Source organism: Peromyscus californicus, unplaced genomic scaffold (genome assembly GCF_007827085.1).
Source record: "Peromyscus californicus insignis strain IS unplaced genomic scaffold, ASM782708v3 Scaffold_9__1_contigs__length_137607984, whole genome shotgun sequence".
Classification (NCBI taxonomy): Eukaryota; Metazoa; Chordata; class Mammalia; order Rodentia; family Cricetidae; genus Peromyscus; species Peromyscus californicus.
The window spans coordinates 8038920-8061851 of record NW_026294617.1 but is presented as its reverse complement, the minus strand read 5'-3'; the positions used below and the strand labels follow the sequence as shown (position 1 = coordinate 8061851).

Below are 22932 nucleotides of genomic sequence, written 5' to 3'. Positions count from 1 at the left end.
GTACCCTAGGAACATCCTATATGATTGTGTGCAGTCACTAACATCACGGCATAGACATATATAGACATAGACATAACATCACACTAACATAGACAGTCATGAAGTACCCTACTTAGATTAAGCAGGATAAAGAGGCGGAGATGAAGAGTAAAACTCATTTATTTAAGGGGCCAGAGAGATGGCTCACCAAGTAAAGGCATTTCCCATGAAAGGCTGGCCACTGAGTTAGATCCCGGAACCCACATAAAGACAGATGGAAAGGCCAATTTCACAGACTGTCCTTCATTTTCCCATGTACCATGCCACAAGTGCCCATATATACACAGCACACTTACATGTGTGTGCATACACAGTGATAATAAATGAAAAGTTGAACTTATTTATCTGGGATGTTTGGCATGATCATTTAATAAAACCTAAGAACAACAAAAAGAATAAACAAACGGAAGGCACAAGATAACAAAAGCCCAGATGTTCAAAAATTGTGGTCTTGAACGTTTGCTTTTCAATGTTAATTTACTATTTCAAATTCCATATAGTATCCCACCGACCCTGGTAATACTAAATCTCATGTCAGAAGTTTTAAAATAAGCAGATAAGATGTGTCTTCTTCTAAAATACACGTGTGTGTGTGTGTGTGTGTGTGTGTGTGTGTGTGTATTAATAATTGTTACAAGCCCAGAGGAATATAAATGTATATTAAAACAACTGGGAACCAATAAAGATCCCCAATCCAGTGTGTAAATATGAGCTTCTCATTATGACAATGATGGAACACTTTAGTGAGATTAGATTCTTCTGTAAGTGATGTCGAAACTGACAATTCATAAAGAAATATTAAGTAAAATTAGTTCTTTCCCTGAGATTTCCCATAAAACACTTCTGGATTATAGTCCTCTGTGTAGACAACATGTGCTTTTAGTATTAAAGTCTAAATGTACACAACAAAATTCTAAATCTTTGAAATAAAATACAAAAAATGCTATAGGACCTTGAGAGAAGGGATATTAGCATAACACAAAAATCACAGACCACAACCAGGACGGGGGCTTGCACCTCTAATCCCAGCATTCAGGGGAAAGGGGCAGAAGAAGTGACGCCAATCTGAGCCTAGCCTGGGCTACGTAACACAGCCCTGTCTGCAGAAAATCAGCCAGCAAACAAACAAACAGAGAAATCACCATGGAAACGCTGAGCAATTCAGGCTGAAGTTTAAAGCTTTTCCTAAATTTAAAAAGCATCCCAGATTGAGAGAAAAGAGGAGTAGAACATAAAAATTTCTATAAATACGAAAAAAAAAAAGATCCAGAGGTAATAGAAGGTAGGTTTGGGTTCATATCAGCATCTCAAGAAAGTGGAGGCAGGGAACTAGCTCTCCGGTCAGTCAGCCTTTGCTGGCTGCGGTGTTCACACCGAAACAAGAGTCCTTTCTCCCCTTTGCACTGAGAAGCTTTGTGCAAGCCCACAGCCACTTCACACTCGTGGGGAAACGAAACTCATTCCCTGTTGTCAGAATGTGAGCTGACACAACCCTACTGAAGTAATGTGGTGGCAGCTAGGGACTCAAAGATGCCACAACCCACTGCCCCACAAGTCTTCCCTAGGTATAGTCATGAAACATCTCCTCCATGAGGGTGTAAAAGAGCATACTCAAATGGGCTCTGAAACACAGATCAAAAAAAACTGTCGAGAAGTTCAAGATCACCCTCAGAGATATAGAACATTGGAGTCCGTCCCAGGCTCCACGAGACCGTCTTAGAACAAAAATAAACAAAAAAAAGAACCAAAATGGGGTCTTTAGGAGGCAGAAGCAGGCTGAGCTCTCTGAGTTTGAGGCCAGATTTGTCTACATAGTGATTCCAGGACAGTCTGAGCTGTCCAATACAGAGACTCTGTCAAAAAAAAAAATCCCCCCCAAAAAGTGTAAGGGGTATTTTTTTTTTAACAAAACAACAAAAAACTATGCAGCACAGGAAATAAAGACAGCAAAATTGTGTTTTAGCAAGGTGCGATGGCACACAACTGTAATCCCAGCACTCCGATTTCAGAGGTAGGATTATACACAAGGTATTGTGTTGCAATCACAGAAGTAACTCTAGAGGTCAATAGAGAAATGATAAAGATACAGTGAAACCTCCAGCTAAAAGCAGCTCAAAACACACATCCTAGGGTTAGGGCTGAGGTGGGAGTGGGGTGGGCTCTCGGGAGAAGCACGGCTATTTCATGATCTGAGTAATGATTAACGGGTGAATGAGGTACCATCATCCATCACACTGTCCCTGCAGGCTTGGTCTTCCCATCACCCTTGTACTTTCTCTCACGTTAAAACACCCCCCACCCCCGCCGTCTGCCTGATGCCACCTCCTAAGCCCTTCCTGACGACTTTCTGCGTTCCTGCATTCATTCCTGGAAAGCAAATGGTAATGTGCCCTTGACTGCACTCCACAGTGAAGCTCTTGGGCAGCACCTGTACGTCAGTGTGGACAAGCCTCCACTTCTGTGAACTTAGGGGGTGGGGGGTAACTGGATCATCCCCACAGAAGTGCATAGCAAACAGTATTTTCTGAGTGAAAAAAAATACTAGTCAATTGAAAGGTGAGACTTTGAATCTACTGAGTCCAGCCTCTCCTCAGCCTCTCATCCATTCTTACACTACTGGGCTTATTCACAACCAACGTGAGGACTCGCCTTGCACTCCATATGTATGGAAGGACAGCCTTGGACTTCTGATCCTCCTGCCTCTACTTCCTGATTGCTTTGATTACAGGAGTGAGCCATGCCAGGCTTATGTAATTCTGCAGTTAGAACCCTGGGCCTTCCAACATGCTACTCTAGCACTCTCCCAACGAGGCTGACTCGTTAGTGGTGGAACTGTACCCTTTTATTTCACTTATGGTGTACTGCATTGCTTTTGATATTACTTCACTTACGGTATACTGCATTGCTTTTTATGTTACTTCATTTATACTACACTGTATTACTTTTTCTGTCATATATTATACCATATTATATTGCTTAAGCTCTCTGAGCTTTGGTTTCTTTGTTGTTGTTGTTTTTCATCCTAGGATAACCCTACCTCATGGAATAGTGCATATAAAATACTTCCCCCTGTCCCCAACACAAAGTCTGACGTCAGCACAGGTGAGTGTGAAGTGAGCAATGACTGTCACCAAAGGGACAGCATGTCAATCATTGGGCACTAACAGTCCAGTCAAATGAAGGGAAAAATTAAAACCAACAGACAGACCTGCTTACTCAGTGCCAAACAGACAGAAAAATCACCAACGCAGCTGTCATTCCATTTCCAACAAGCAAGTCCAGCAAACTGTCTTCCTTCCTGAACTGAGGTGGCCTGCTCCCGGCTCCTTCACTCTTACTGTGCTGTGAGCGCCCTAGGAGCCTGGGATGGAAAGAAGGCAAAATTCTGTCCAGAATCCCTTAGGGCGTCTGATGGTAGACATCTCTACAGGATTGTAGCCCGTTTGATTCTCTGAGCCCACTACTATTCTTTCTTTAGTCTTTGCATCCAAACTTTATAAACGCTATCAAAGGAAATCTAGCCTAGGGTCGGGAGGTGATTCAGTTACAGGGTTTGCCTTGCAGCATGTGAGTTTAATCCCCTAGAGCCCACATTTTCAAAGGTATGGTAGCACGGCTTGCTAAGTCAGCCACAGTAAGCAACACTTGTATTCTTTAGAGCCAGCCCACGTAATGACCTGGGCATTTGTTTAGCCCAACTCCCTTCAATGTCCTGAGAAGACAGAGGCTGAGAGTCACGCAGAAGAAACAGAAGAGAACAGACGTCGGCCTCTTCACACATTACCTGCCCAAACACGTTTCAGGAGTGGATTCTTTCCAAAGCCTGAAGTTTGAATCACCTCTGCAAATGTGTCAGCAAGCCAACCAGACAGGCAGGATAAACTGATTTAATCTGTCCAGCTTCCAGACTCCACCCAGCGGGTGTAGACAGGATGCACACTGGAAAGAACCAGTTCAGTCCTCACTCTAGAAGTGTCACTGTCCCTCACTAGGTTAAGGATCAGAGTTAGTCTGAGAACAACCTTCTTCACAGACAGGTCAGGGAGGCTCAGGATGCATCCCTGAAACAAAGAGAAAGTGCTGAAAGGTGTGGGGATCTGAGTCCATATTCCCAGTATTCGGGAGGCTACGGCAGAAAGATTGCTGTGAGTCAAAGGCCAGCCTGAGCTCCAGTGTGAGTTCCAGGACAGTCTAGGCTACAAAGTGAGGCCCTATTTCCAAAAATAGGGGCAGGGAGGGAAGGGGACCGGGGAGGGGGAGACAGACAAACAGAGACAGAAAGAAAACCGAGGCAGAGGAAGGGAGGGAGGATGAAAGGCAGGCAGGCAGGGGGGGCAGGCAGGCAGGGGGGCAGGCAGGCAGGGAGGCAGGCAGGCAGGGAGGCAGGCAAGGAGGGAGGGAGGGAGGGAAGCAGGCAGGGAGGCAGGCAGGCAGGGAGGGAGGGAGGGAGGGAGGCAGGCAGGGAGGCAGGCAGGCAGGGAGGCAGGCAGGCACGGAGGGAGGGAGGGAGGGAGGGAGGGAGGGAGGGAGGGAGGGAGGGAGGAAGGGAGTGAGGCAGGCAGGCAGGAAGGGAGGGAGGATGAAAGGCAGGCAGGCAGGCAGGGAGGGAGGCAGGCAGGCAGGTAGGGCAGGCAGGCAGGGAGGTAGGCAGGCAGGCAGGGAGGGAGGGAGGCAGGCAGGCAGGCAGGGAGGCAGGCAGGCAGGGAGGGAGGGAGGCATGGAGGGAGGGAGGGAGGAAGGGAGTGAGGCAGGCAGGCAGGCAGGGAGGGAGGCAGGCAGGTAGGGCAGGCAGGCAGGGAGGCAGGCAGGTAGGGCAGGCAGGAAGGGAGGGAGGGAGGGAGGGAGGGAGGGAGGAAGGGAGTGAGGCAGGCAGGCAGGCAGGGAGGGAGGCAGGCAGGTAGGGCAGGCAGGCAGGGAGGCAGGCAGGTAGGGCAGGCAGGCACGGAGGGAGGGAGGGAGGGAGGGAGGAAGGGAGTGAGGCAGGCAGGCAGGCAGGGAGGGAGGCAGGCAGGTAGGGCAGGCAGGCAGGGAGGCAGGCAGGTAGGGCAGGCAGGCAGGCAGGGAGGGAGGCAGGCAGGCAGGGAGGGAGGCAGGCAGGGAGGCAGGCAGGCAGGGAGGGAGGCAGGCAGGCAGGCAGGCAGGGAGGCAGGGAGGGAGGCAGGCAGGCAGGCAGGCAGGGGGACAGGCAGGCAGGGAGGGAGGCAGGCAGGCAGGCAGGCAGGCCTGCAGGCAGGCAGGCCTGCAGGCAGGCAGGCAGGGAGGCAGGCAGGCAGGGAGGGAGGCAGGCAGGCAGGCAGGCAGGCCTGCAGGCAGGCAGGCAGGGAGGCAGGCAGGCAGGGAGGGAGGCAGGCAGGCAGGGGGGCAGGCAGGCAGGGAGGGAGGCAGGCAGGGAGGCAGGCAGGTAGGGAGGGAGGCAGGCAGGCAGGCAGGCAGGGGGGCAGGCAGGCAGGGAGGCAGGCAGGCAGGGAGGCAGGGAGGGAGGGAGGCAGGCAGGCAGGCAGGGAGGCAGGGAGGGAGGGAGGCAGGCAGGGAGGGAGGGAGGCAGGCAGGCAGGGAGGGAGGCAGGCAGGCAGGCAGGCAGGGAGGCAGGCAGGTAGGGCAGGCAGGCAGGGAGGTAGGCAGGTAGGGCAGGCAGGAAGGGAGGCAGGCAGGCAGGCAGGGAGGGAGGCAGGCAGGCAGGCCTGCAGGCAGGCAGGCAGGGGGGCAGGCAGGCAGGGAGGGAGGCAGGCAGGGAGGCAGGCAGGCAGGGAGGGAGGCAGGCAGGCAGGCAGGCAGGGAGGCAGGGAGGGAGGCAGGCAAGCAGGGAGGCAGGCAGGCAGGAAGGGAGGGAGGCAGGCAGGCAGGGCAGGCAGGGAGGGAGGCAGGCAGGGAGGCAGGGAGGCAGGGAGGTGGGCAACAGGGAGGCAGGCAGGCAGGCAGGTAGCCAAACCAATGAAATAGGGTCAGTATTCACCAGCCCACTGCAGCACCATTTTGCTTTCTGGTCACTTTAAGGAGGGACCAAGCTTCCTGTCAGTGCAACAGTGTGCTGAGCAGATGCTAAGTGCTGAGCACCAGACTGTGGAAGGGATGTAAATGACCAACGCCTTTCTTCTACTTCACAGTGGAGAGGGGTCTCTGCGAATGACACTTTTCACTCTCTCCCACCTTACTTGAGCAATGAACACCTTCCTTCCCAAACCTCTGGAGGAGCCATTTCTGCTGCCCAGAACTGTTTCCAATCCTTCCTGGCTTTCCCTCATCCCTTAGAGCTTAAGCAGGCTTGTTGGGTGGTGATGGTGCACACCTTCAATCCCAGCACTCAGGAGACAGAGCTAGGCAGATCTCTGTGAGTTTGGGGCCAGCCTGGTCTGCAGAGTGAGTTCCAGGACAGCCAGGGCTACACAGAAAAACCCCATCTCGAAAAACAGAAACAAAACAAAACAAAAAAACGTAAGCACTCATTACCTGGACGATCCCTCTACTAACACTACTCTCTTACTGTGAGTCCATGGTCACATTTCTAAAAGCATCCATTCCCTTGCTCAGCTGGACAGGTCTAGACATGCTTCACTCTGCAGTCCAGAGCCTTTGGATAGACTGCCCCCCGGGGGGGGTGTTGGCCTTCTTTAGACCCCCTTTTTTGTGTGCATGTATGTTTGTATATGTGTTCATGTGCACACATATGTCTGTGTATGTGGAAGCCAGGGGACAACCTTTGGTGTCTTTCCTCAGGAGCCATTCTTTTTCACTTTGAAACAGGGTCTCCCTCTGGCCTGGGGTTTATCAAAGAGGTTAGGTTTAGTGTCCAGTAATCCCCAGAAATCTGCCTGCTTCCACCTCCCCAGCAAGGGGTTACAGGATGGCACCACCATGCCTAGCTTTTTTTTCTTCTTTTTTTAAACATGGGTTTGGGGTATGGATTTCAGGCAATTAAACACTTTGTCGGGTAAGACTCAGTCATCTGGGTGGACCTAGCTGATGCTTCCTCCTCCAGGAAGCCTCCTGGGGCCTGGCTGAAGGTCATAAGCCTTTCTTTAATGCCTCTGTGGCAACCCAGTGAGTCCTTGGAGTATGAATGCATGCCTTTCTGAGTATGGATGCATGCCTTTCTGAGTGAGTATGGATGCATGCCTTTCTGAGTGAGTATGGATGCATGCCTTTCTGAGTATGGATGCATGCCTTTCTGAGTATGGATGCATGCCTTTCTGAGTGAGTATGGATGCATGCCTTTCTGAGTATGGATGCATGCCTTTCTGAATATGGATGCATGCCTTTCTGAGTATGGATGCATGCCTTTCTGCTTGGCTCTGTCCCCTCTAGAAGACTGAGCTCCTTCAAGTGGAAGGCCATGTCTAGGTCTCGGTTCCCTAGTTTCTATCAGCCCCTGGTCACAGTTTGTGGGTGAAACAGGGAATGGATGGGTGTAAACAAGGCTTAGAGGTCGCGGACCAAGCAGTTCAGAGAACAGGTGCAGTTCTCACGTCTATACTGAACTGAGTTTTCCTGCTAATCCTACTGGGAAAATAGCAGTCTTCTCAATTCTCTTCATCTAAAGGAGCAATGGCTCCAAGTGCCTATGGTGACACTGTGTCAGTCGGCCTGAGACCCAGATCCTGACCTCTGAAGTTCATGGTCACTGATTTCTCTGTTACCTCCAGATTCTGGTGGGCTGATTCCCTTTACGTTCTCCTCATGAAAACCTGGTATGTGGAAATTAGTCTCCTGACCTGTACCTAACCAAACTGCTCGAGAGGAGGAAGTCACAAACACATCAGATAGTCATACATATAGATAGATGTAACATACACACATACACACACACACACACACACACACACACACACACACACACACACACCACCTCAAACCAGAAAATCACAATGGTATCTGGTAGTAAACCTCTGCAGGCCACTTTTATCTAAGAATGCCCTTGATACCCAGCAACACTCCAGCAACACTGAGAATCCAATAAGCTGTGGACTCTCCATCAGTGTGCTCTTGCTCATGGAGCCAACTGTATCATCCTCTCTTGCCCCAAACCTCCACTTGTATGTCCTATTGTCCTGTCCAATCCCAACCCAATGCAACCATCTGCCCTCTTGGCCCATACTCAAATCTTCTCAGTGTGGCTGGGGAAAGCCCTTATCTGTAGACCTTCCACCATGTTTCTCTAGACCCTCCCTCAAGGTCCATCTCCTAAGAAAGTGTCTCCTTGGTCCTTCTACTTTATCTCTCTCCACTTTCACCCTCCACCAAACATCTTGCATCAAAGGTCAAGGCCACCTGGACTTGCAAAATCTGCAGGCTGCCGCCCCATGCTTGTCTCATGGAGACTTTCTATTGTGGCAGCCTTGCTTCCGCCCTCCTTACATCCCTTCCTCAGCTGGATTCCCACAATGCTCTAGTTTTCCTCTTCCCTCTCCAGCAACTGCAATGGTGCTGTAGAGCATTTGCACGTTAAGTTTCTTCAAGACTTTCTTAAAGACATTCTTTATCACTCTGCACACTTCTCCAGTTGATGTCTTCCACTTTAGTGGTGAAAATATACCCCAGTGTTCCCTTTGGTGGGTGCCTCTATGGTCCCAAATGAAATTACCACAGAGTACATTTCTTTCCACTTGATGTGTCCCCCAGCAGACTCCTATGGACAGACGCCATCTCCGTGCTGACAGCTACTGGTACCCACTGGACTCTCAGTAATTGTCCCTGAGACAAGTCTTTTTCCTAAGTAATTGCCCCATCATGTTCTGTTTCCTAGAGTCAGTCCTAACATCTACCTGCTCGTGAACTTCCCTGCTGCCAACTCCATAGGTTATCTCATCTCACTATGCCCAAGATAGATTTCGTTATTTTCTATTTTATTCTGTGACATAATTAAATGTAGCCAAAGATGATCTTGAATCTCTGATCTTCCGCCCTCTACCTGCCAAGTAAGAGGCTTGAGCCACCACACCCAGTTCATATGGTGCTGGGGACTGAAGCCATGGCCTCGTTTATGCAAGGCAAGCTTTCTACCAAGTCACAGCCCAAGCCTCAAAACAGATTTCCTCATCTTCTAGCCACAAAACATTTCCTCTTCTTTTGCTCGCTTCCTGAATAACTTGGAAGTGTCATCTGCCCAGCTGCATGGAGCAAAACCTTGGGACTCCTTAGCAATTCTCTTTCCCTAATTCTCTGTATCAGTCAGCTAGTAAGTCCTGCCCAGTGCTAAATATCTCTTCTACGACCACAATATTCTCTTTCCCTCAGCACAGCAGGTTTAAGGACATAAGAGAAGGTGCTTTATGGCTAGGCATTGGGTAGGGGCAGGTGGTACTAGGGTCTTATAGCCAATGACCTCAGCAGGGTGGTCTTGGTCCTGAGGACTTGCAGCTAAATGGTTTTCAGCAAGAAAATTTTGACTGCTCAAAGTGGGATTTTATGGAATAAGAAACATCACTTTCACTTGCCTATTTTTTATTATCCTTCTAAACAATGATGTTCACTCACAAATACAGAAACATTCTCTGCTTAAGTAGAAAACCAGCTCCTCTGCCTTCCACATCCCTCCCGGGGAAAATGGTTTCCAGATGAGCCCCAGCTGTGCCCAGCAATGCCTTAGAGGGGTCAGCAGGGTCCAGTTCTAGGCCTGTGGTGGCAGACTCGGGGTACCTCGGTTGGCAAAGTGCTTGCCTTGCAAAAGTGAGGACTCCAGTTTGATCCCCAGAACTCATGTTACAAATGCAAGACGCCGAGCATAGAGGCATGAGCTGGTAATCCCAAGTCTGGGGAGGTAGATTCGTGGTGCTGCCCGTTCCGGTCCAATGAGAGACCTCAAAATGAGGTGTACCACACCTACGGAATGAGTGACAACTGAGGTTGTTCTCTAGACACTGCATACATGGACAAACACGTGGACACACACACACACACACACACACACACACAGACACAGAGTTCAACTCTGGTGTGTCTGCCAAGAGGATGGGGCGTGGAACGTGACCTCAGAGAGAAGAAACAATTGGAAATATGGTAAAGGAAGTGCCAGGTTTACCAACCTGGAGACACAGTTGACAGACTATTAATCATCCCTGAAAACGGCACTGATAGAAAGTTAATAAAAAGTCACAAGGTAACAAGGAAACGTCCTAAGTTAAGAGAGTTTAGAAGTTCTTCGTTGGGCTGGAGCAATGGCTCAGTCTTTAAAGGCTAGGCTCACAGGCAGAGTTCAGTTCCCAGCACCCCTGGCTGTATCTCCAGCAACCCTGGATTCTTCAATCTCCACATCTGTTTTCCTTCCTGCCTTCCTGGATACTTTCTGTTTGTTTGTTTTCCTTTACAAATAGCGATTTGTAGAACTATTCCAATATAGAAATAATTTCTTGATCTGATGTTATTTTCATCACATAGAATGAATTTATAAATCATTTTTTTAAAAAAAAGTTCTCTGTTATCTGCTCAACTATGTAAGAGGAAAAAAAAATTGACAAACAGTTTGAGCTGGGCATGGTGGTGCTCAAAGGTAATCTCAGCACAGGTAGAGGCAGGAGGACCCAGAGCTCAAGGTTCGCCTTGGTTCCATGAGACCCTGTCTTCAAAAACAAAGCTGCAAAAGTGTAGTATGGAACGGCTTGGGCACACATAGAAAGCAGAAGAGAGAAAAGGTGTGCTTGCCAAGACCATTCTGACAACATACTAAAGATTATCAATTATACACCTCAAGTGGGTTAATTTTATGGATAGTGAGCTCTATACCAATAAAAACATTTAAAAGAATAAGCAATAATAAAAAGTCAAGCAGTGTGCACCAGTATTTAAAGGAAAAGCAGGTGACTTTCTCTGAGCCCAAGGAAGGGCAATCAGCAGGAGGAATCATTTCTACATTCCTTATAAAAGAACAAATCAGTACTTAAAACACGAAGACGGGAAGGGGAGGAACACGGGGTGCGGGGGAGACAGTGTTAAATGCTGCCAAAACACCTTCAACGCCTGCAGGAACACCGCCTCCAGTTCCAGCGGCTGAAGACGCTGCTCGGAGCCTGTGTTCTCCCCAGCACAGAGTCATGCCGGGGTGCTTTATCACACAGCGCACTATGAAAAGTTTAGAAAGAACATCATATAAGTCTCAATGACTAGAAAAAGAAGAAGAAGAAAATTCCGAATCAGTGGTCATTTCCTTTTAAGACAGGGTTCCAAAGAAAGGTACCGGAGGTGGGTACCAGCAGAGGTTCACAGCTCCCAAAGGGTGCATGTGTGACTTTGCGGTTGGGTTGCTGGAACAGAGGCAGCCTGCGAGGCTGCTGGGACATTAGTTCAGCAAAGGCAGGGCCTTTATTAACCATCTTAAAAGTTGTGCACCAATCATCCAGCAGAGAAGAGCCTGACCAGGCCATCCTTTCCCAACTTACTCGAGCAAGCAGACCACTCATAAGCAAATCGGAATGAAACAAACACCAGCTTTTAACTTCCATATTTGGAGCTAATGCTCTCAAACTCATGGAGCCAAATGGAAGAGATATTTTGTTTTTAAAAGTTAGATTCAAAAGGCATGAAAGCAGCTGGGACCTAGTATAGAAGAGGAAGGGGATCAACAGGCGTGTGAGGGGAGGAGAGAAAGTCCTGGGGTTGAATATGATCAAAATACATTATACACATGTATGGAAGTATAATAGTGCAACATGTTATTGTGTTAACTTGACATATATGCTAATTAAAACTTTCTGAAGCTAGGCATTGTTTCGTCCACTGTCCTCTAACCCACGGGTTTCATGCAATTAAAGCTGGTCGACAATCAGCTTTGTTTTAATGTGTCCTCTCAATTTAAGAAACCGCCAGCCATCATAGACAGAAAGAGCACGGACCTTAGAGTCAAATTTTACAACTCATTTAGGAGGATGAAATTGGAGGATCACAAATTCAGGGCTAACCTGAGCTACATAGCTGGTCTCCAAAAAACACAACAGGGCAGGTGAGATGATTCCGTGGGAGAAAATGCATATCACCAAGCCCAAGGACCTGAGTTCGAATCTCAGGACCAACATGGTGGAAGGACAGGACCAACTTTTATAATTTGTCCTCTGATCTCCACATGTGTGGTATAACAGGCACATGTATGTGCGCACACACACACACACACACACACACACACACACACACACACACAGAGTAAATATAATTTTTAAATTAAAAGAAAAAAAAAGCAACCAAAAACTCCCCAGCCAAGTATGGTAGCACGAAACTATAATTCTAATACTTAGAAGTAGAGGATAGAGGGTTAGAGGTTCAAGGCTAGCCTGGGCTACATGAGACACTATCCCAACAGAACAACACAAATTAAAACAAAAATCATAGCAAAGTTAGATGGTTGACTTTTACTCTTTACATGCTACTCCACTCATGTCGTAGGTGTTCAATAAATGCTTCCTGAATTGCATCAGATTGTTAATGTTCAGCAAGCACTTAGTAGGTGTTTTACGTGCAACATTTCATTTAATCAGCACGATAACACTAAAAGGTATGTTTTCATACTATGTGCATGTTTGGATGAAGTCAAGCTTTACAGAGATTACTAACAGACATGTGTGATTCTTCTGCTCGGTGGCAGACAGGATGGAAGACGTCTTATACTCAGTGAACATGGCCACTAGGAACTGGCCAACGTAATCAGAGCGGTCAGTAAAGGTACGAGGCTCCCTGTCTAGTAGAAAAGGAAAGCTTTCATGCTGTCCAACCAACCCTGTCTCCTGAGAAGCTGGCCAGTGAGGCTCAGTGACTCAGATGCTCACACCCTGGGCCAGCAGCACAGGGACCTCCCAGTCACTCATCATAAAAGCAGGATCTCAGCCACGCTCAGAAACCTAAATGCACATTTTAACAAGGTGTTGCCCAGGGGCAATGTGTGCATCAGTTTCAGTTTCCAAAAGGTGATTTGAACTAGCTCCAAATTGACACTCCTCCTTAAAATAGGGAGAGAGATGTAGAAGGAAGAGTGACTGAGGTGGGCACTAGAGAGATTGCAACCAGCTTGCCTGGCTGCCAGAGACCTTCTTTGGAAGGAACTGACAACAGAGCGAGAGCTATCCACAGGGAGTGCTCAAGTGTGAGGCCAGCCTGGATAACACGGGAGAGACCCTGTCTCAAAACGAAATCAAAACCAAAAACACCACATCGTGTCTATGGAAAGTTCTATAACTCCACTCAGTTCTGAAATTTGCAGACCTGTGTCTTGGAAGCATCATGAAACAACAGTATACTATGTCGGGACTAGGGGGACGGCCCAGTTGGTAAAGTGCTTGTTGGCTTCAGTCTGGAGCCCCAGCACCCAGTAAGTAGTCAGGCACAGAGGTGGGTGCTTGGAATCCCAGCGCTTGGGAAACAGGGACAGGCAGACCTGTGGGGCTTGCTGTCCAGCCAGCCGAGCCTAATCGGTGAGCCCAAGTTCCCAGTGAGAGACTGGTTCAAACGAGAAAAGAATGAAGTACAAAGGACTCCCAAAGAACAAGACCAAAGTTGGCCTCCAGCCTCCCCATCGGCGTGGGAGTTTGCATGTGTGCACATGCATGCACGTGCGCGCACGCGCACACACACACACACACACACACACACACACACACACACACACATACACACACACGTCTCTGGAAGGCCCTCCGGGACACAGAGCTGTGCACACTGACAGCTCATGGTGTAGGCACACCACCTTCCTCACCTGCAGGAATTGCTTCCTATCAAGGTCACGCCACCAGCCACCGTTTTGAATAGTACACATTTATAAACACATGTGCAACAGTAAGCCTAACTTGAGCTTCAGTTTATACTGCATTTAAGCGAGATATCTTTCAGTAAAGTTCAGTGGCATGTCACCTGGAGACAGGAAATTCAGTGTCAAATCTAAGGGCAGCTGCCTCTCCATGAGAGGATGAGTCTGGAGCTAGAGGAACACCTGGCTGAGCTCAGCTGGCTCAGCATTGCTCGCCTGTTTAGTGGAGTGACAAACTGAGAGCTCCGCCTACAGAGGCCTTGCAAGGAACATGTCCACTCACCATTTTCTTCATTCTCACTTTAAAAGGCTGAGGACATAGAGTGCCCGCCTCATATGCATGAGGCACAAGTTCGATCCCAGCACCGCATAAAATCTGGTATGGTAGCACATACCTATAATTCAAGCACTTGAGAGGTAGAAGCAAGAGGATCAGAAGTTCAAGGTCATCCTCAATTACATTGCAAGTTTGAGGCTAGCCTGACCTACATGAAACCCTGCCTTAAAGATAAAATAAAATTAATAAAAATAAATCGCATTTATTTAAATTGCATTAATAAAATAAATTACATTTATTTTTTGGTTACAAGACTGCTTCTTGGAACAAAGAAAAGGCATAACATACAGGAAGAAATTCTCGCTGGCAGCCAGCGAGTGCCGGTGACCCTCCTCTCTCTCTTCCCCATGGCACCAGAATTACAGGCCCCAGCTGCCACATCTAATTTTTTTACATGGGTGCTGGGGTTTGAACTCGGGACTTCTAGCTTGCACAGCAAACACTCTTTCCCATGGAACGATCTCCTCAGCCCCTTAATTCTCCACATTCTTAACCTGTCAAGAGTCATCCTTTGGCTTCTGAGACAGTCTGGGAACTGCATCACAGTAAAGCTTGAAGTTGAAGGGCCATCAGGAAACTAAGCAAAGCTGGGGAGCGTAGGCAAGGAATCTGATTCAGTGCCAAGTCCAGAGGCCACTGCAACCCAGATACACATTAACCAGAGAAGGAGTCCTTGACCTGGTAAGCCTACAGGTCAGGGCAATGTCAGGAGGAAACCACACTTGTGAGTCTCAATACCAGCCCCACATTCCCGTCCAAACGACACCAGCAATGGACCCTACTAAAACCTCGCAATGGGATGTTCAAGACGGCTCAGTAGGTAAAGGCACCTACCCCCAGGCCTGATGACATGAACTCACTCCCTGGACTCTCTCTCTCTCTCAAATTTGTAACTATAAAAAGTGGCACGTGTGAATAGCATTGCTTTTTCAGCGCTGATGGAGACTACGGATGAATTAGAATGCAGGCAATAGCCCTGAAAAGCAGCTGAGAAACCAGGCCTCAAGTCCATCTGTACTTGGAACATGGCATTCAGTAGGAACAGCTAAGAAGAAACCACAGATAGTCCAGAAGAGCCATCACACTGAAATATCTGAAAGCTGGAATATCAATATCTGAAAGCTGTAGTATTACAAGGTACAGTTGACAGTGTCTGGGGCCATTCAGCTGAAATAAACCAAAGGCCTTTCCAATAGTCCAAAAGCTAGGGTTGTATGATACTGCCTCTGTGGCTCCAGAGGACAAAATAGAGTGTGTCTTAGTCACTGTTCTATTGCTGTGAAGAGACACTATGACCAAGGCAACTCTCATAAAGAAAACACATAATTAGGGGTTTGTTTACAGTTTCAGAGGTTTAGTCCATTATCATCATGTCAGGGGCACGGTGGCAGTCATGGTGCAGGAGCAGTAGCTAAGAGCTACCTCCTGATCCACAGGCAGAGAGAAAGACTCTGGACTTGGCATGGGTTTTTGAGCCCTCAAAGCCCACCCCCAATGACGCACTTCCTCCAACAAGGTCACACCTCCTAATCCTTCCCAAGTACTTCCACTCCCTGATGACTAAATATGCAAGCATGAGCCTATGGGGGCCATCCTTACCCCAACCACCACAGTGTGAGTATTTCAGAGTCATCCAGTGAGACGTTCAAGAGTGAGCAGGCATCAGGAAATACAACATGTCATCCATGTGAGCACTTCCTAGAGGAAAGTTTAGCTCCAGAATTCTACAGCAACCATATTCCCGCAGACCTGGGCCAGTCCCCAGTCTGCTCTGGGGACCACTCAGAGCAGAAGTAGCTTCCCAACTCACCAGTACAGAAGGAAAAAGAAGATGGATTTGCCAGGGTTTAGCGTTGTCCCAAGAGACTGGGAAGGCAGACTCAGGCTACATCGAGGAGACTGGCCAAGTGAAACTCAGGGAGAGAGGCTGGGCTGTGGGGTTCTTGGGGTTCATAGAATAGTCATGTTCGAGGGTCAGCTCTCAGAGTAGGAGATCCATGTGCACCACCACTAGTATGGGGCTCATTCCATAGACAGTGATCCAGTTGGACCCCAAATTAATTAATTCTTAAAAGATTTACTTTAATTTTGGGTTTTTTTTTCTATATGTGTATTTTGCCTACATGTATATCTGTACACCATGTGTATACAGTGCCTGAAGTTGCCAGAAGAGACCATCAGGCCCCCTAGAATTGGAGTTATATACAGTTGTAAGCCAGTGCGTGGGTGCTGGGAATTGAACCCAGATCATCTGGAAGACCACCCAGGGCTCCTTAATGCTGAGCCATCTCTCCAACTCACCTAATTAATCCATTTAAGATAAGAACAAGGTATGTGATTGTGTGTGTGTGTGTGTGTGTGTGTGTGTGTGTGTGTGTGTGTATGTGTGTGAGTGGTGTGTGTGTGTGTGTGTGTGTGTGTGTGTGTGTGTGTGTGTGTGTGTGTATTTTTTCCAGGGATCAAACTCAGGTCCTCATACTAGGCCAACTCATCTACCTACCCAGCCCTAAGACATGAACAAAATTTTATGTATTACAGCAAACAGTCATTGAGAACCACTCTTGTTCAGATAGAGACTGTCTCCTTTGTTGTCTCAGTAACAGACTTGTTCTCAGAGGACCCTCCATCCATCCACCAAGCAACAATCTATGTCCATACTCCATGAGCTGCTGCTCAAGTCGGACAGTTAACCAGACACGTGACTTTGGACTATAGCTCATCAGCATGGATTCAAACACTGGTAGTTAACTCTATCATGAACTTTGGTATCTGGCCACGTTGTCAAACGTCTAGCTAATTGTATCTAAATCTCTCTGAGCAAAGGTGGTAGGTTGGGCTTAGCCTTATACCACAGAAAAAAGTCCGTTGCTTCCTTCAGGATGTCAATCCACAATCCGCCAAGGTGAGGGGTGCCGAAGCTCAACAGAAGGCCCTGACAGCTTTAATCCCCAGGTACTACTGTTCTGGATGTAGGAGTAGTACACACTTGTTCTACTTGTTCAATCCAAGCACTCAGGAAGTCTGCCCCTAGAAAGGGATAATGTAAAGGGGCCTTGAAGCCACACAGGAGTTTACTGAGCATCCATAATAAAAAGTACAATCCAGGAAACCAAAGCAGGTGGGTTGGAATTCGTAACTCAAAAGACAATAAGCAAGACTGTGAATGTTTGAACAAGTGCAGTGGAGGGTGAAGGCCAGGACTGTGACAGGGGTTTGTCTGTTTAGGATTTGGTGTTTCTATGCAGAAAGTATAAAGAGAATCAAGGAGAAGGGCTATTAACAAGAGTGAGTATGAGTACCGTCTATGAACCAGAACTATTACCAAGAAAACTCATTGTCTTGACTAGGCAAAGTTAATTACTAATGGTATAGTCTTAAAGACAGTTTGGGCTCTGATTTTAGTTAATTCATAAGTGCTTACACTGCATACACACACACACACATACACACACACACACACACACACACACACACACACACACACACACACGTGCACTATGTGCTGAGCTCCCTAATACTTTGAGTCCATATCCCATGGGTGTGAGAACAGACTAAACATGCTCAACATTTCTTCCAGCCTAGGCTGCCATTTGATCATGTCTGCCAGTTATTCTCTCGTCTCAAAAGGAAAGACATTAAAAGAAAAGTTTGCAGAAACCCTGCTGTGCCTGGGCATGCTCATATCTGCCTGGGCATGCTCACATCTGCCTGGGCATGCTCACGTCTGCCTGCAATCTTACCACTTGGGTATCAGAGGCAGGTGGTTCTCTCTGAGTACAAGGGCCAGCCTAGTGGTCTACACCAAAAGTGCCAGACCTGTCTCAGTCCTATCTCAACAACAATTACAAAATTAGTTAATTATATAATTAAAACAAGAAAAAGAAAAGGCTTCTGGATGTTTGGAATAATCCCATACACTGTGAAAATGTGTTGTTCTTATTGTTAATAAAAAGCTGATCAGCCAGTAGCCAGGCAGGAAGTATAGGTGGGACAACCAAACTAAGGACTGGGAAGAAATAGGGGCAGAGTCAAAGGAGGTGCAGCAGACACAGAGAAAAGCAAGATGGGTGTGCCATACTGAGAAAAGGTGCCAAGCCACAGGGCAAAACATAGATAAGAAATATGGGTTAATTTAAATGTAAGAGTTAGCTAGTAACAAGCCTGAGCTATTGGCTGAGCATTTACAACTAATATTAAGTCTCTGTGTATGTTATTTGGGAACTGGCAGGTGGGGAAAAAGTCCGCCTACACCTGGGTAAGAGCTGAGGACATGATTTGGCAGCAGCACTTGCCTAGCATGTTCCAGGTCCTGGAGTCAACTACTGCCACCCCAGGAAAGAGAGGAAAGGAGGAAAGGATGGGAGGGAGGGAGAAGAGAATGGAGCAAGAAAGGAGTAAGAAAAAGAAAGAAAGCCAGCTACATAAATATTATAACTATTAGCTGTCATTAGTATTTATATATTTCCTTGATAATACCTTTCTGCCAACACTGTCAGCTGTGGTTCCTTGTTTGCGTAGTTCCTTCCTTCATTTGTATTTAGTGGTGTATAGATATCCCTGCAACTAACTCAGATCCTTAGCAGAAAACTAAACAGGAAGAAGTTCCTAGTCTTAGTGATTTGATAGCATTAGCCTTAAATGTCTAAAAATTTCCAAGACTAGTTTTGGTCAGTAGAAGACAGAATGCAATCCAGTAGAGCTCATTCTCATACCAACTGGCCACCTCTAGCTAGGCAGTGTTTGGGGAGGGGGTGGGGTGAGCATGCGCATGGGAGCTTCTGGAGACCAGAGGCGAAGTCAGGTGTCTTCCTCACTTGCTCTCTGAACTGATTTGGCTCTGCTGGCTGGCCCGCAAACCCAGGGCATCTTCCCGAGTCTGCCACCCCAGTGCTGGGACCACAGGTGAGCACGGCTGAGTCTGGTTTTTTTTTTCCTTTCCCTTCATGACTGCTAAGGTCCTCAGGCTTGTGAGAACCACTTACCTAACTGGCCATCTCCCCAGCCTATCACTGGCCTTATTTACTGGCCACAGATAATCTCTATACTCTGATTAGTCACTGGGTTGTCACCATTGTCACCAACAGGGTAGGGAGGGAGGCACAGCACACACTCACACATACCTAAGAGGAGAAAGGACAAGAAGGGCATGCCTTCCTGAGTGACAGCGGTTAACTGATGAGGTATCTTTGATGGGACTATCAGCACAGATGTCAGCACTTACATGGTCACTTGTCATTAGTAATAAACAGCAGGGAACATTTTCTAAGAAAGCAAACCTACCTGTCTCCCCCAGCACAGAACTCCCTCTAGGACACAACACTGTGACTGATTCGGCCTTTCTGGACTCTCTGGGGCAGTGGCTAACTGTAAATGGGGATAATTTAGATAACCAAGCTTTTAGCAGTCGATAGGGATTGGAATGAAAGGCTCAGAAGAGCAGCCACACCAGGAACTGCCTTTTGAGTGGCAGTTATCATTGCTATGACCATTCTGTTCCTGCTCCTACGTGACCATTCCTGTCACCACTCCAGGACACATCAGCTCAAGCTTTCTTCGGATTCTTCCGAGCTGGTAAGGGTGTGGTTTGTTAAGCCCCGACAGACTCTCGGTTTTTGCGATCCTGGGAAGTTAGTTCTTACTGTCATTCTGAAAACAGTGAATTCCCTGGGTGGATGGGATTGCTCTGTTCCTCCATGTTTGGTGTATGAGAACAAGGCCTATGTGTGCCAGTGTCTTGAGCAAGCAGGGTGAAGGGCAAGAGCCGTGGGGTTAAGGATGGCAATGTTTACTCTAGTCCCTAAATAAAATCTGACAGGACCACACGCTGTGGATCAAGCCTCCCAGGCCTTGTACAGCAAAGATGAAGGCCGAGGGAAAGGGGAGTGCTCTAAAGTATGAATGGGATTCCGTGATTAAGAGAAATGCGCCAGCAGAAAGCCCTCCAACAGCACAGCTGCTCGAGCTACTCCTGTCTCCCCTCCGAGCCTTTCCTTCTGGCGCCATCGGATTCACAGTGTTTCCGGTGCGGCTGGCTTGAGGTGGGATAGTTTGCCCGTGGACTGTCTCCAACCTTGACTTAGATTCACTCTAAAAGAAAAACTAGCATTGCACACTTCTGGGTCATCGCTTGGTCATAAACTGCCTCATGGGCATGGGACATCTCCAGCACCGGGAATGGAAACCAGATGTGGGATAAAAATTAACCAGTTCAAAGCTCAACTTGAGATACGATGGTATAGAACCAGGCAAATGCTGATGTTTGCTTAACCTGAGCCAAAAATGCAGTAAGATAGGGTGTGCGAGACCAGTCTGTCAAGATGATGAGAACTCCAGGACTGTTGTAAGGTGCAAGTCTAGATCGCTTAGATAGTTCAGCCCTGGTTTTCAGATATTGAACACTCGCTGCATAGTCTTCATACTCCTTCCTTATGTTTGGAGAAAATACACGTAATTTCATGTGTATATGCTCTAGAAAAGCCCCTAAAATCTGGTTTGTAGGTATTTTCCCTATATTATTATTATGTTAGTTGTCATTTTGTTGATTTCTATTTTCAACCAGAGGTACTTTGTTACTCTGTTTTCATTGCTAGATGAGAAAGCTCAGAAGTACAAAAGAACGAGATGAGATTGCCAGAACTCATAAGATAAGGCTTGAAGGTTTATGCATACTCACTCAGCACAGATAAGTCATCAATGAGTGAAATGACTTTGATATTTTTCTTTAAAAATCACCAGGTATCAATAATCAGATTAATAAATGCTCTCTTTAAGATTTAAATTAATAGTATGTAGCCAGGCATGGTGTCTCATGCCTTTAATCTCTGCACTCAGGAGGCAGAGGCAGGCGGATCTCTAAGTTCAAAGCCAGCCTGGTCTACAGAATAAATTCCAGGACAGCCAGGGCTACACAGAGAAACCCTCTCTAGAACCCCACTCCATTTAAAAACTAATAACTACACAACAGCATGGCCATGTGCAGTGGGAGCATACACAGTGTATCACAGCATGGCCGTGTGCAGTGGGAGCATACACACAGTGTATCACAGCATGGCCGTGTGCAGTGGGAGCATACACACAGTGTATCTTGCAGTACAGGAAAGCCAGAGCAATCTTGGTCTTTTTAGGAAGCTAAAGTTGCCTGGTGGATTTGAGGTTAAAGGAAGTACCTGGTGAGGTGGGGACAATAATGTAACTGTGGCACTGTCTGAGGGGTGTAAAGTACAGGGTTACAATCTGAAATGGCTCACAGCCTTCACTTTACAGCATCAGCTTCAGCATAGACAAGAAATAGCAAGAGTCTTTAAGTTTAGCCCCTTAAAGGCAGGCACACACACACACACACACACACACACACACACACACACACACACATTTCTGCTTCCCTTTTCTCTCCATCTTTAAAAATAATAAAAAGAAAAAGATGATAGAAGATGCTGACCACTGCCTGTCCCATTGGGACACAAAGAGAAGAGAGGCAATGATAGACACATATTAGCATATATTAGCATATTTTAAAACATTAGTTCATCCACTTGAACCGAAGCATGCTTACACATACAATGCAGAGAAGCCATAGTTCCCAAAGGCACATGCTTTCAAACAGTGTCCAATGGAACCCCTCTTGCAGAGTGGTCTCATGCCAGATGGCTCCAGGGCGAATGAACAGAGGCAAAATTGCTCCCTACCTCTGTAACTTTAGGAAACTGAGAGAGCTATTCTCTTGGCACTTAATTTTATTGGCTTCATTTCTTTATTATTATCAACACGACTTTCATGTCTTACACATCATACTCCAATTTTACAGTCATTTATTTTTAGGGTGACCTCATATTTTAGGGAGCTACTTGTGAATGAAAACAACAGCAAACCAGTGAGAAATTGGGTCTGCTCTGAGCCCACCGGGATGCTCTATCCACATCAGTTGTTCTGTAGGTATTTCATAAGGCCGTCTAGAAAAGCACCAGGGTTTCCAGAGTAAAAATGAAATGACATCTGATCCACTGTAACTCTGAGGAGTAGGCCCCAGGGGAAACTGTATCCAGCAAGTGGAATGAGAGAAAATAGGGCTTGCTAGAATACAACACACTGCTTAGCTCAAAAACTAAAATAAAACCATTATGCATAAAATCAGAGTTCTGCCTAGCTGTACTTGAAGGACACAGAGAAAGTCATGACAAAATAAAATTAAATTAAATTAAAAATGCTTACAAACAGTTACAACCCTTTAAATTACGACTCCAACACACATATGCTATTTCCTCTTGGCTCCATTTAGATTGACAGAAAAGTATCTTAGTCAGAAGAATGTAACGTCCAGCCCCACAGGGTCAAGGGACTCAAAAGTGATCTTCTCTAAAGCAGCAACAGCACAAGCCTCCTCCTGTCTCCTGTCGGTCACCATCTCCCTGCCGTCACAGAAAGAAAATCTGACACAAAACAGAAAGTTCAAAGCGTACTAACCTGAGACCCCTGGCAAATAGAGTCGCTCCATTTTGCTCTAAAGAACGAATCCTTTCTATAAACTAATGTCCAAAGCAGTTGAAAGTCGAGATGGGGGGAAACTGTTACCCCAAGAATCCACATAAACAGGGAAAGCCGTCCTGTTCCAGGCTCAGCTTTGGCAGGCTCCCTAAAAGCAATTCAAGTCGGCCACGCCCACAGAGCACTTTAGCCTATAAGCTTCGGTAATGAACTCGAAACCACACCCCATATGCTAAATAGACCCTGCTGTGTGAAAGAAAAGCCTCGCGGAGAAGGAGCTAAGGCCCAGACTTCAGTTTTGCACTGGTTGCCTAAGAAAAGCCGTACACACATTTAAACAAAGAGAACTCTCATC

The 22932-nt window shown here is 47.1% G+C and overlaps 1 protein-coding gene across 1 annotated transcript in view; it reads right to left on the bottom strand.

The window, feature by feature from the left end:
- Positions 1–22720, bottom strand: part of Pld1 (phospholipase D1) — a 171889-nt gene extending 149169 nt beyond the window's left edge. The window contains 1 exon segment of the mRNA XM_052730200.1: positions 22557–22720. The gene's annotated coding sequence lies outside the window, so the exon portion shown is untranslated.
- Between the last annotated feature and the right edge of the window lie 212 nt (positions 22721–22932).